The following is a 12,279-nucleotide window of genomic DNA, read 5'->3' on the forward strand; positions in this document are numbered from 1 at the left end:
AAATCCACGAGACTCTTATTTCCAATTAATCTCCAAGAAACTGGAAGTGGATCTGTGGCTCAAGTGGTAGCGTACTAATCTTGAGCACTAAAAGCTCTGGGACAGCATTCAGGCCCTGAGTTCAAGCCCTAGGGTAAGCACACAAAAAAAGTAAGCTTAGCTGGTTGCTGGTGGCTCATGCCTTTAATCCTAGCTACTCAGGAGGCTGAGATATGAGGATCACGGTTCAAAGCCACCCCAGGCAGGAACTCCATTACTTATCTCCAATCAGCCACCAGAAAACTGGAAATAGCTTTGTAGCTCAAGCCGTAGAGAGCTCACCTTGAGCTGAAGAGCTAGGGACAACGTCTATGCTCAGAGTTCAAGTCCCACAACTGACAAGAAAAAAAAAGTAAGCTTCTGAGCCCCAATGCAACAGGATTAAAACTGTTTAGCCCTCTGAAGAACTAATTTGCTGTTAAACAACTTTCTGTTGAAGTTACTCAGAAATCTGGTTCCCCATATGATCTTGTGGTTGGCCTATTGTTATGCAGGCTTTGGGGTAACAGTAGGTTCCAAGTAAGCTCATGTCAAGTTTTTTTTTATATTCCAGAAAATTTGTTTCAACATTTCCAACATTGATCTAAAATTGTTCTGAGTTTTCAAATTAATCAGAATAGGTAATTTGATTCTAAAGGATTTTTTGTTATGTTTGTTACTTGCTCTATCTAATAAGATAACTATTCTGACAAGAATGCCCAATAATAGAAAGGACAAAGGATAGGACTCTGAGGTAAACCAAATCACTGAAGAGTATAGTGGTTTAATATGTAGGTATCCTACGCCCACTGTAGCCTAGATTCTGGCTTCAGTATTTGAATGAAACCACTTTAAAAGTCCATTAGAAAGTTATTGCTGATTCTATACTACTTCCTGCATCATTTAGCATTATTAGTGACAAAATTCCTTCAGGTAGCACTTGACCATATAAGATCAGCATTCCTGGCTAGGGCTAGTGGTGTGTGCCAGCAGTCCCAGCTACTTGGTAGGCTGAGGCTGGAGTTTGATTCTAGGAGTTTGGAATGTCTAGACCATTCAGTAAAGACCCTGTCTCCAAAAGGGGGTAAAGGGATTGGTCTTCCCTTAGTTCTTTGCTAGCCACTCATTTCTAATGTTCTTTCTCTTGGTGTCCCTTTTCAAGTTTCCTGGTGATATATACAACTGGCTTTTAGAACTCACAGATATTTGCTTTGATACATTATCATTTGTTGCATGATGATTTTCAATCATAATCATTTGGGTGATAGTTTCTTAGTTTCTGTTGAACATCCTCAAAGGTCTTTAGATTTACATTTTACTGCATGGAGTCTCACCATGAGTTGATATTGCCTGTCAAAGTTGGCTTTAGAAAAATCTTGACTTTTCTGAAGCTATTAAGGCCTGCAAGGCATGTCAGCACTGTTTGGTGAGGTAGTATATAGCTGGTTTCATCGTGTCATATCAGCATATATGTGTTTCTGTACTATTTATGTGTTTATATAACAATATGAGAACTGAAATAATATTAGGAACTGTTCCTCTAGATATATTTACTAACCCCTACAGGAGCCCACAAATACTGACCTCTTGTTCATTATCCTACATAATGTCTTGTTAGCTGAGAGTCTTTCTGCTAGTTCTTTCCTAACCAAGTCAAGAGGGAAATCTCTGCTTAAAGCTTCTACCCAATTATCCCATTTCCATCTCCAGAAGTCACAAGAGATTACATTTGAGCCGAATTTCATTACCATTCTATCCTTTCCGTACAATCATTCCTATTACTGAGAGGCGTGTGCACTCTGAGGCTTGTTTGGGGCCTTAACAATTTTCGATGCTCAGAAAACAGTTCTATGTATCATGTGAGAAGCTTACGATATTTATCATTTTGAGTTGAGTATTTTACTCATTTTAAGGCTGATATTTAATATGAAAAATTGGTGCCCCCAAATTTGATTAATACTTAGAATATTAATTTGTTGGCACTGATACAACACTTAGAGAAACAAGTTCAATTATAAATTTGCAACTTGATATTAAAGACCCAATGTTGCTTAATCACAGGCTTCCAAGACTGATAAGTAATTGATTTAATGCAGTGTAATGTTAACATTTATATATTTAATGATTCAGTTCTTAAAAAATACATTACAGGGAATTTAAGAGGATTTTTTTCTTTAATTACATTTCAGATTATATTCTAAAAGAAATTAGAAGTATTTAAATTTCTTTTTTAAGCCCTTTTTATTTCCAGTTCCACAAGAATCAGTGCAGATAGAGCTTAGCTGTAACTTGTTACTTACCAGAGTTTTGTCAAGTATTTTAATTTCTATTACTAAATTCTTATTAAACTTCAAGTCCTGAAGGCTCAAGTGATTCCTCTTCATAAGTATCAGTATAAATTTACAATCATGTAGCTTTTGTTGTTTTATTATATGTTGAAAAGATACAAGTATATGCCTCCTTATTGTCACTAAGATGGACAAATATGAATATAGTCCTTACTAAATAGGCAATTAAAGTCCTAAAAATTACTGAATTCTTAATCATAGGCTTATATAAGTATGTTCAATGAATTTTTTTCTAACTAGTTGGACTTTGAAAGTATGAATCAGGCTGGGCATATTGGTATATGACTATAATCCCAGCATTCAGGAGGCTGAGGCAGAAGGATGGAAAGTTTGAAGCCAGCATGGCATATATATAGGGAAATTCTTCCTAAAAGCAAAATCAAAAATAAAAACATGAACTTGGAAATAACATAAATATCAAAATGCATTTCGTAAAGTCAGTTGCATGCTAGTTGAAAATTTCCACTATGTATTTCATCTTTTTCTTTGCACAGAATGAAGAGGGCTTTGAAACCTAGGACATTTTCCCAATGAATTCCGTTGTGATGATCAGCAATTTACTGATATGAAAGGAGGGCATATATGTTTATTCTTCCTTTTTGTTTTTTTTTGTTTTTTGTTTTTAATTTTTTTTGGGGTCCGGTCGTGGGGCCTGAACTATGGGCCTGGGCACTGTCCCTCAGCTCTTCAGCTCAAGGCTAGCACTCTACCACTTGAGCCATAGCGCCACTTCCAGCTTTTTTTCTTTTTGCTTATGTGGTGCTGAGGAATCGAACCCAGGGCCTCATGCATTCAAGGCAAGCGCTCTACCACTGAGCCACCTTCCCAGCCCCTTCCTTTTTTGTTTTTTTTGTCAGCCATGGGTCTTGAACTCGACCTGGGCACTGAGCTCTTCAGCTCAAGGCTAGTGCTCTACCACTTGAGCCTCAGTGCCACTTCTGGTTTTCTGGTGGTTAATTGAGATAAGAGTCTCACGGGTATTCCTGCCCAGGCTGGCTTTGAACCATGAGACTCATATCTCAGCCTCCTGAGTAGCTAGGATATAGGCATGAGCCATTGGCACCTGGCATGTGTATTCTTTGGGATGCCAATTTGTTACAAGATTGTACTTAAAATTCTGTTCTACATATGTATTGAAAGTAAACTGGAAAATCATATTTAAAGCAGACTTTGTGGCATAGGCCTATAACCTCAGAACTAGGGAGGCTGAGGCAGGAAGATTGTGAGCTTGTGGCCAGCCTAGGCTATATAGTGAATTTGAGGCAAGTCTTGACTACATGATGACATACTGTTTCAAAAAAAAAAAAAAGGAAAGAAGGAAATGAGATTTGGGAATGTTTGCAGTATGTCATACTATTAATAATGCCTTGCTGTTTTGTTTGTACAGAATTGAGGAAAACCCAGGTATCATGTCTACTAAGCAAGGGCTCAATGTCCTGCTTTTGAATAACATCTTTGAATATTTATCAACATCTTCCCTTTATTGACAATTCATTTTGGGATATTCTACAAAGAGTTTTTGTTTTTTTCGGTTGTGGGACCTGAACTCTGGGCCTGGGCGCTGTCCCTCAGCTCTTCAGCTCAAGGCTAGTGCTCTACCATGTGAGCCACAGTGCCACTTCTGGCTTTTTTCTTTTTGCTTATGTGGTGCTGAGGAATTGAACCCAGGGCTTCATGCATGTAAGGCAAGTGCTCTACCACTGAGCTACCTTCCCAGCCCCACGAGTACATTTCTTATCAAGCATTGTTGCCTCCTCCTTTGTTTCCCCTTCCCATCCCTTCTCATACCCTCCCCCACCCTCCACTCCACTTCTGGTTTTTTTGGGTTTTTTTTGGGTCCGGTCGTGGGGCCTGAACTCTGGGCCTGGGTACCGTCCCTCAGCTCTTCAGCTCAAGGCTAGTGCTCTTCCACTTGAGCCACAGCGCCACTTCCGGCTTTTTTCTTTTTGCTTATGTGGTACTGGGAATCGAACCCAGGGCCTCAGGCATGCAAGGCAAGCGCTCTACCACTGAGCCACTTTCCCAGCTCCACTTCTGGTTTTTATGTGGTTAATTGGAGAAAAGAATCTCATAGGAATCAGAATAATTTAAGTATAATTTAAGTATAAAATATTTTCATGGAGGAATTAAAAAATAGAACATTTATTTAAAGCCTCATGAATGAGGTTCCCCTTCATTGGAAGGATAAAGTTATGAGACACCATTTGCAAAGAGGATTCAAAGCCAAATTTCAGTGGTTTATAAATGTGATTTTGAAGCTTTTGAATAAACTACAGTTTCATGTGAACTGGATTTACTTGTTTGAGTAGTGAAATTTGGTAACTAAAGAATGTTATGCTTTAATGTATCTAGACCATTCAGTATAGTATTAGATCACTAATGTTAAGTATATTTCTATGGCTTTCTTCAAAACTTTTTTTTTTTTGGTCGGTCGTGGGACTTGAACTCTGGGCTTGGGCGCTGACCCTGAGCTCTTCAGTTCAAGGCGCTTGAGCCACAGCACCACTTCCAGTTATTGAGTGGTTTATTGGAGATAAGAGTCTCACAGACTTTCCTGCCTGGGCTGGCTTATGAACCGTGATCCTCAGATCTCAACCTCCCGAGTAGCTAGGATTACAGGCATGAGCCACCGGTGCCCAGCTTCTTCAAAACTTTTTTCTTCAGTAAATATTGATCTAAATGGATGTTGTATTTTACAGTGTCTAATTAGCATAAGCTGTTAAAACACCAAAACATTTCTACTTTATAATTTTCCTTAAAGAGAGTTCTTTATAGGATAATTTCTAGTAATACCATTTATTTTTTGTAAATAATTACTTAAATTATTTATAATATGAATTTTAAAAAGTAGATGCATGACTTCAATATTTTATTTTTCCTCTTTGCATTTGGGCTTGACTGACAGTCCATATACTTTTTGCCTTTGTCTCAGAATTCCCATTTTAACCTATTGGCTAACTTTTGGAAGTTTTTTTTGTAGTTAAATTATCTTTTTTCCATATATGGCCATAAATACTAAGTTAAGGATTGACAGTATCCTCAAGCTTACCCAAAATAAAAGTTAAATGTATTTTATTTGCCAAAAACCATCTGGATGTTTTCATTTTTTATACTTAACATCAATCAGGTAACCTGACTGCCTGATTTTAATTACTTAACTTTCAGGACAATCTTTTTATTAATAAGTTTTTTATTGTAAAAATACTGTACAGAGGGGTTACAGTTACATGAGCAAGGTAATAAGTACATTTCCTATCAAGCATTGTTGCCTCCTCCTTTGTTTTTCCCCTACCATCCCTTCCCTCCCACCACATAACTACACTCCCCACCCCAACCTAAATTGTAAAGTTCATTTTTCGACATAGTGTCTTGTGCATCTCTGTTACAATGGGTCAAGCTGTATCCCTATTTAAACATTTTGTTTTTTCCCTTCCCCTCCCCAAATTAGACTGACATTAAATACAGTGAAACCGGGAGTTATACCGTGGGGGAGGAACATACAAAACAACAAAAAAATCACATGGTACATTATAAATATGTTAGAAACAATAGCAAGAAAGAAAACTACTTGTGTCCCTATCTTAGGGTTCATTTTGCTTAACATCATTTTATCTGATTATATGTACGTAGCTTTTGACCTTTTCTGCCTGTCCCAGACATATACTAGTTATTGCAAATAAGGAAAACCATGGGATCTATGTTTCTTTGGGCCTGACTTATTTCATTTAATATAGTTTTTCTTGATGGTGTGTTTTTTCTCTGATTTTAAAATGTCACTTTGCCCTGACTCTGACCTTTCTTGTATAGGCCTAACTGGCTAACAAATGCAGAGCAAACCTCAAAAAAGAGCATTGTTTCCACTTCTACATAACCTTATTTTGTATTTTCAAATTGTGTTCTGGGGTTCCAGGGGCCTTTGAGATACCTCTGGCCAGGCTGGTTTCCGGTTGGCTTGAACGTAGTAGGTGGGGCCTGCTCCCCCAGCCAGATCTTACCCACTACAGCTTCTCTTATCTAACTCTATGCTTTCTGGGTTCAGTACTTTGGAAAAAGTAGTTACTAAATTAATTGTAAAACCTTTATGGACAAGGAGAAAAATAGTTGGAGTAGCTTTTGTGTCTATCAAGGCCCAGACTCTGCTTTTACATATTCTTGAAAGTTAATCCATTAATCCTTGAATACTCTATGAGATTAAATACTTTCATTCTTATTTTATGAATGAGGTAACAGATTTAAGGAAATCAAGCATCTTGCCTAATAGGTCACATAGCATTAAGTGATAGATATTAGCTTCTAACCTGTATGTGCCCAGTAACATCTAGTTTAAACCCAAAACACAGCTAGTGGTTACACTTCTCAACAAGCTACTATAAGCAGTCACTCCTGAACTATGGGCATCAGTATTAAGATGAGACATTTACTTCCTGTACTCTTAAGATGAGGTACTTGGGACCCCAGACTTCTTTAGGAAGAAATGACCCTCATTTGTAAAAGTGTTGCCCACTGTTTTGATATTGATCATAGAAAACCATTAAACTGTCTTGCATTCTAGATGTAAATTCTTCATAGTGAAGTTATTTTTTTATCTTCATTCTGATCAATGTTTTTTGTTTGTTTTTATGTTTCTGGAGCTTGAACTCAGGGCCTTAGTCCTGTCCCACTTGAGCACACTACCACTTGAGCCACACATCCATTTCTAGCCTTTTTTGGTTAGTTGGAGATAAGAGTCTCACAGACTGGATGGGCTGGCTTGGAGGCTTGATTTTCAGATTTCAGCCTCTTGAGTAGCTAGGCCTGAGGACACCTGTATTCTGCCATGATTAACTTTTAATGAGTTTTGTTTCTATATTTATATATTTGTAATTTATGCACAGAGATATAGTACTATAAATACCTCACAGTCCTAGTAATCAGCATAGTTTTGTTTTGCGGTTTTGTTTTTTCTTTTGTTGGCAGCACTGTGGTTTGAAAGCACCTTGCTTTCACTTTCTAGGCATTCTACCACTTGAGTCAAGTCCTATTCTAGGGTCTTTATGTGTTTTAAACTTCTCTTTGCATGCCTAGTGGAACAAATGGAATTTATGCTCTGAACTTAACATTAGGGCATTGTGGGGAGGTAGAGTCCAGGAGGCCAAGAATAGAGGGGGCTAAGACAGCCAGCTTCCATGTAGTAGAGACTTTAGTGCTTAATCTTTCACTATTTCTGCTCCTAGCATGCTATACCTACCAATGGCATAGCTACAGGCTGGGTAAATGCTCAGAACCTTAAAAAAGGAGCACACACCCCCAGCCTCTCCTGCGGATTTTTTAACTGTTCTTGCCAGAAAGTAACCAACAATAGTATCCCTTCCCACCCCCCTCACTGCTGTGCCCATTCTTAACAGGGAAAGCTGGGTATAATTAACGTTTTTCCTGTTAGGTGCAAGATTTTTTACATGACTCACAGCAGTTCCTGCTCAAGACACGTCAAAGAGGCCTAAGGCTATATTTAGGGACTTGCTATGAAATTGCCTGTCAGTTCCTCAAAATTTTTCCAATATAGTCTACACAAAGTGTTAGGAAGGCATTTATGCTTTTCAATACATAAAATCATGTCACTTTTACTGTTATAAACTGGTATTCAAATCCAGATTTCCTTAAATGGATGGACATTCCTTCTGTAAAATGATTTAAAATTTATTAGCAAACCCATTACTGTGTTGGAACCATCCCCTTATGATTGTTGTCATGGAATCCTTTAAATCTTTGTTCAAAAAACTTTGAATATGTTTTAGAGTGCTTTCTACATGAATAAAAAGCTTCTTCCTAAAAGCTATTTCTGATGTATTCTCTTTGCAGTTTTTTATAAGGTTAGAACTTGCTGGACAGTGCTAAAGGGAATGAATCATAGTGATTGGATCCAGTGACACTTGGATAATACTACTAACTGTGAAGTTCTTTTCAGAGAGTTTAAAGAGCCACCTCCTGCTCCACAGGGTGTTGGGAAGCCCTGTGGCTTGTGAGGTAAGTTCTACATGACTCTTTTTTTCTTGGTCTTGCTTTTGTTGACTAAGAGAAAATAGAGAAGACAGTTGTAAATTTTCCTAGTCCTAGCTGATCTGGACTTAGTAAAGAAGACAACCAAAGCCTTGATTCAGTTAAGCATAGTAAAGAGTTAAGAGATAAGACAAATCAAGATATCCTAAGATAAGATTTCTAGAAATGTAACATTAAAGATGAGAACAAAGTTACATAAAGTGATGATTGATGGCCACAGGTCTGATTGGAGGAGAAATATTTACTTCCATGTGTTTCTTTTTAAAAAGCTTCTTACTATTAACCAAGAAGTAATGACTCATGCTGAGACTAGAGAATCACAGTTCAAAGCCAATCCAGACAGGAAAGTCTGTTGAGACCCTTATCTTCTGTTACCACCATAAAACTGAAAAGTTGAAAGTAGAGCTGCGACTCAGATGGTAGAATACCAGCCTTGAGCAGAAAAAACTCAAGAGACAGAGACCAGACACCAAAATAATAATTTTTTAAAAGCTTGTTACCCTCAATATTTTTTTTGGAGGGGGGTTGGTCATGGAGCTGAATTCTGGGCCTGGGCACTGTCCCTCAGCTCTTTAGCTCAAGGCTAGCACCCTACCACTTGAGCCACAGCGCCACTTCTGGCTTTTTTCTGCTTATGTGGTGCTGAGGAATCAAAACCACGGCCTCATGCGTGCGAGGCAAGCACTGTACCACTGAGCCACCTTCCCAGCCCCCATACCCTCAATATTTCAGAGTCACTGCTCATTAAAGCATATAAACATTAAAAATCCTATTTTGAAAAAAGATGTAAGCAGGAGGCTGAGCATCAGTGGCTCACGTTAGTAATACTAGCTGCTCGGTAAATTGATACCTGAGAATCTCTGTATGAAGCAAACTGGGGCAGGAAAGTCCATGAGACTCTTGCCTCCATTAAACCACCAAAAAGCCAGAAGTGAAGGTGTGGCTTAAGAGGTAGGGCACTAGTCTTGAGCACAAAAATTCATGGACAGTGCCCTGGCCCTGAGCTCAAGCTTTAGGATAGGTACAAAAAAAAATTTTGTGAGGCTATCACAAATTAATTACATAAAAAACTTTTCATTGATATAAAAAGTTGTCTCTTGGGCTGGGAAGGTGGCTCAGTGGTAGAGTGCTTGCCTCACATGCATGAGGCCCTTGGTTCGATTCCTCTGCACCACATAAACAGAAAAGGCCAGAAGTGGCACTGTGGCTCAAGTGGTAGAGTGCTAGCCTCAAGCTGAAGAGCTGAGGGACAGCGCCCAGGCCTAGAGTTCAAGCCCCACGACTGACAAGAGAAAAGTTGTCTTTTTTCTTTTTTGTTGGTCATGGGGCTTGAACTCGCCTTGAGTATTGTCCCTGAGCATTTTTTTGCTCAAGGTTAGCATTCTACCATTTTGAGCCATAGTTCCACTTCCAGTTTTCTAGTGGTTAATTGGAGATTAAGAGTCTCCTCCCTAGGCTGGCTTTAAATTGCAATCACCAGATCTCAGCCTCCTGAGTAAGTAGGATTATCGGCGTGAGCCACCATCACTTGGCTTATAAAAAGTTCTTTTGAAAGAAGATTTGCAAATGGAAATGGAAATGTAGGTGAAGAACATGAGTTATAAGTTGAACCTATTTTCTGCACAATGATTTATCAGAATGACTCTATAAGCTGGGAGCTGGTGGCTCACGCCTGTAATCCTAGCTACTCAGGAGGCTGAGATCTGAGGATCACGGTTCAAAGCCAGCCCAGGCAAGAAAACCAATAGAAAACTGGAAGTGGCATTGTGGCTCAAGTGGTATAGCCTTGAGATGAAGAGCTGAGGGACAGCGCCCAGGCCCAGAGTTCAAGCCCCAGGACCAACAACAACCACAACAAAAATGACACTATAAAATCTTACTGAATACTAAAAATTTTGCCACTTCAGCACCTGAAAACATGTATGACTGATAAAGACCATCATTCTGGGGAAAAACTTCTTCACAGAAATAAAAGCCATAGTGTTCTTTCTTTTTAAAAAAATGTATTGTGTTGGGCTGGGAATGTGGCTTAGGCTTCATACCTAGCATGCATGAAGTACCACATAAACAGAAAAAGCCGGAAGTGTGGCTAAAGTGGTAGAGTGCTAGCCTTGAGCAACAGAAGCTCAGGGACAGGGCCCAGGCCCTGAGTTCAAGCCCCAGTACTGTCAAAACAAATAAACAACAGTTCACAGCTGTAATCCTCCCTACTGAGAAGACTGAGATCAGAGGACTGAGGTTTGAAACCAGCCCAGGCAGACACCATCTCCAATTAATTAGCAAAAAGATAGGTTAAAATAGTTGAGCACCAGCAAGTAAGAATGTGAGGTACTCTCGGGGCTGGGAAGGTGGCTCAGTGGTAGAGCGCTTGCCTTGCATGCCTGAGGTCCTGGGTTCGATTCCTCAGCACCACATAAGCAAAAAGAAAAAAGCCGGAAGTGGCGCTATGGCTCAAGTGGTAGAGCACTAGCCTTGAGCTGAAGAGCTGAGGGACAGTGCCCAGGCCCAGAGTTCAGGCCCCATGACTGGACCCAAAAAAAAAAAAAAAGAATGTGAGGTACTCTGTTCAATCCCCAGAACTGACTAAAATAAAATGAAATTATTAACTTTTTAACCTTTCCTTAAAATTTCTGTCCCATTCCATATTGGATGGATAACAGTTATCAACACTTCCTGTCAAAATGCTACCTGTGTACAGTAAGCATAAATATCATCAAATGTAATTTGTTCTTAAATATAAATTAAAACTTGAAGGTCGATAATGTTATTTTCAAAATTACAATACTTCAGCTTGATTACTGAGAGGAAAGGCAGGACTATTGTGAACAATGGAAAAAACCTTTCTGGAAACTATGCGATAAAAACTGTTTTTTTATTTTGTGACCATAAGCTCCAAAACTCTTCTTAGCTTGGTCCATATAGTATGAAAGGGCCATATATCGTTAATCCTTAAACAAATGGATTTGTAAATATGTTAAAATTTTATGCACACTAAAGTTTGAATTTCATATACTTTTTACATATTATAAAATGAAATTTTGTTTAACCATCTAAGACGAGTTTCTGCCTTCACTAGCCATAGGTTGCATTTAGCTCTGGGGCTACAGTTTGTTGACTCCTCCAGCTGAAGGCCTCTCCCCATAACTTCTAGATCCTAGTAAGAAGTTTCTCAGTGTCATGGTCAAGTTTTCCATAATTAGATGCTAGCCTTTTTGGAAAATAATCTTTTAATGGTACAGAGATATGCTGAATTACAGACCAAAAAAAATTGCACCTCTGGAAAGAAAGAAAAAGAGAAAGGAAAGGATAGGAAAGGAAAGGAGGGAGGGAAGAGAGAAAAAGAGACAGGGAAAGAAGGAAGGGAGGGAGGGAGGAAAGAAAGAAAAAGAGACAGGGAAGGAAGGGGGAGGGAGGGAAGGTGGGAAAGGAAAGGAAATGCTTGGTGGGGCATAGTGGCTCATGCTGGTGGTCTCAGCTGCTCAGGAGGTGGAGATAAGAGGGATGAAAGTTTAAATCAGCCAGGGCAGAACATTTGCAAGACCACATCTCAATCAATAATCAAGGATTTGTGGTGGGTCAGTATGATCTCAGCTACACAAGGAAGTTGTAGGTAAAAGGACTGTGGTCTAAGACTTAGCTACTCAGGAAGCTGAGATCTGAGGAGCGTGGTTCAAAGCCAGCCTGGGCAGGAAAGTCCATGAGACTCTCATCTCCAATTAACCACCAGAAAAATGGTAAAGTGGTAAAAGTGGTAAAGCACTTGCCTTGAGCTGAATTGCTGAGGGACAGCACTCAGGCCCAGAGTTCAAGCCCCATGACCAACAACAACAACAACAACAAAAAACTTGAAACCATAACCTATAAGAATCCTTCACTA

This window comes from Dipodomys merriami, unplaced genomic scaffold, assembly GCF_024711535.1.
Source record: "Dipodomys merriami isolate MVZ:Mamm:240054 unplaced genomic scaffold, mDipMer1.0.p SCAF_4, whole genome shotgun sequence".
NCBI classification, from domain to species: Eukaryota; Metazoa; Chordata; class Mammalia; order Rodentia; family Heteromyidae; genus Dipodomys; species Dipodomys merriami.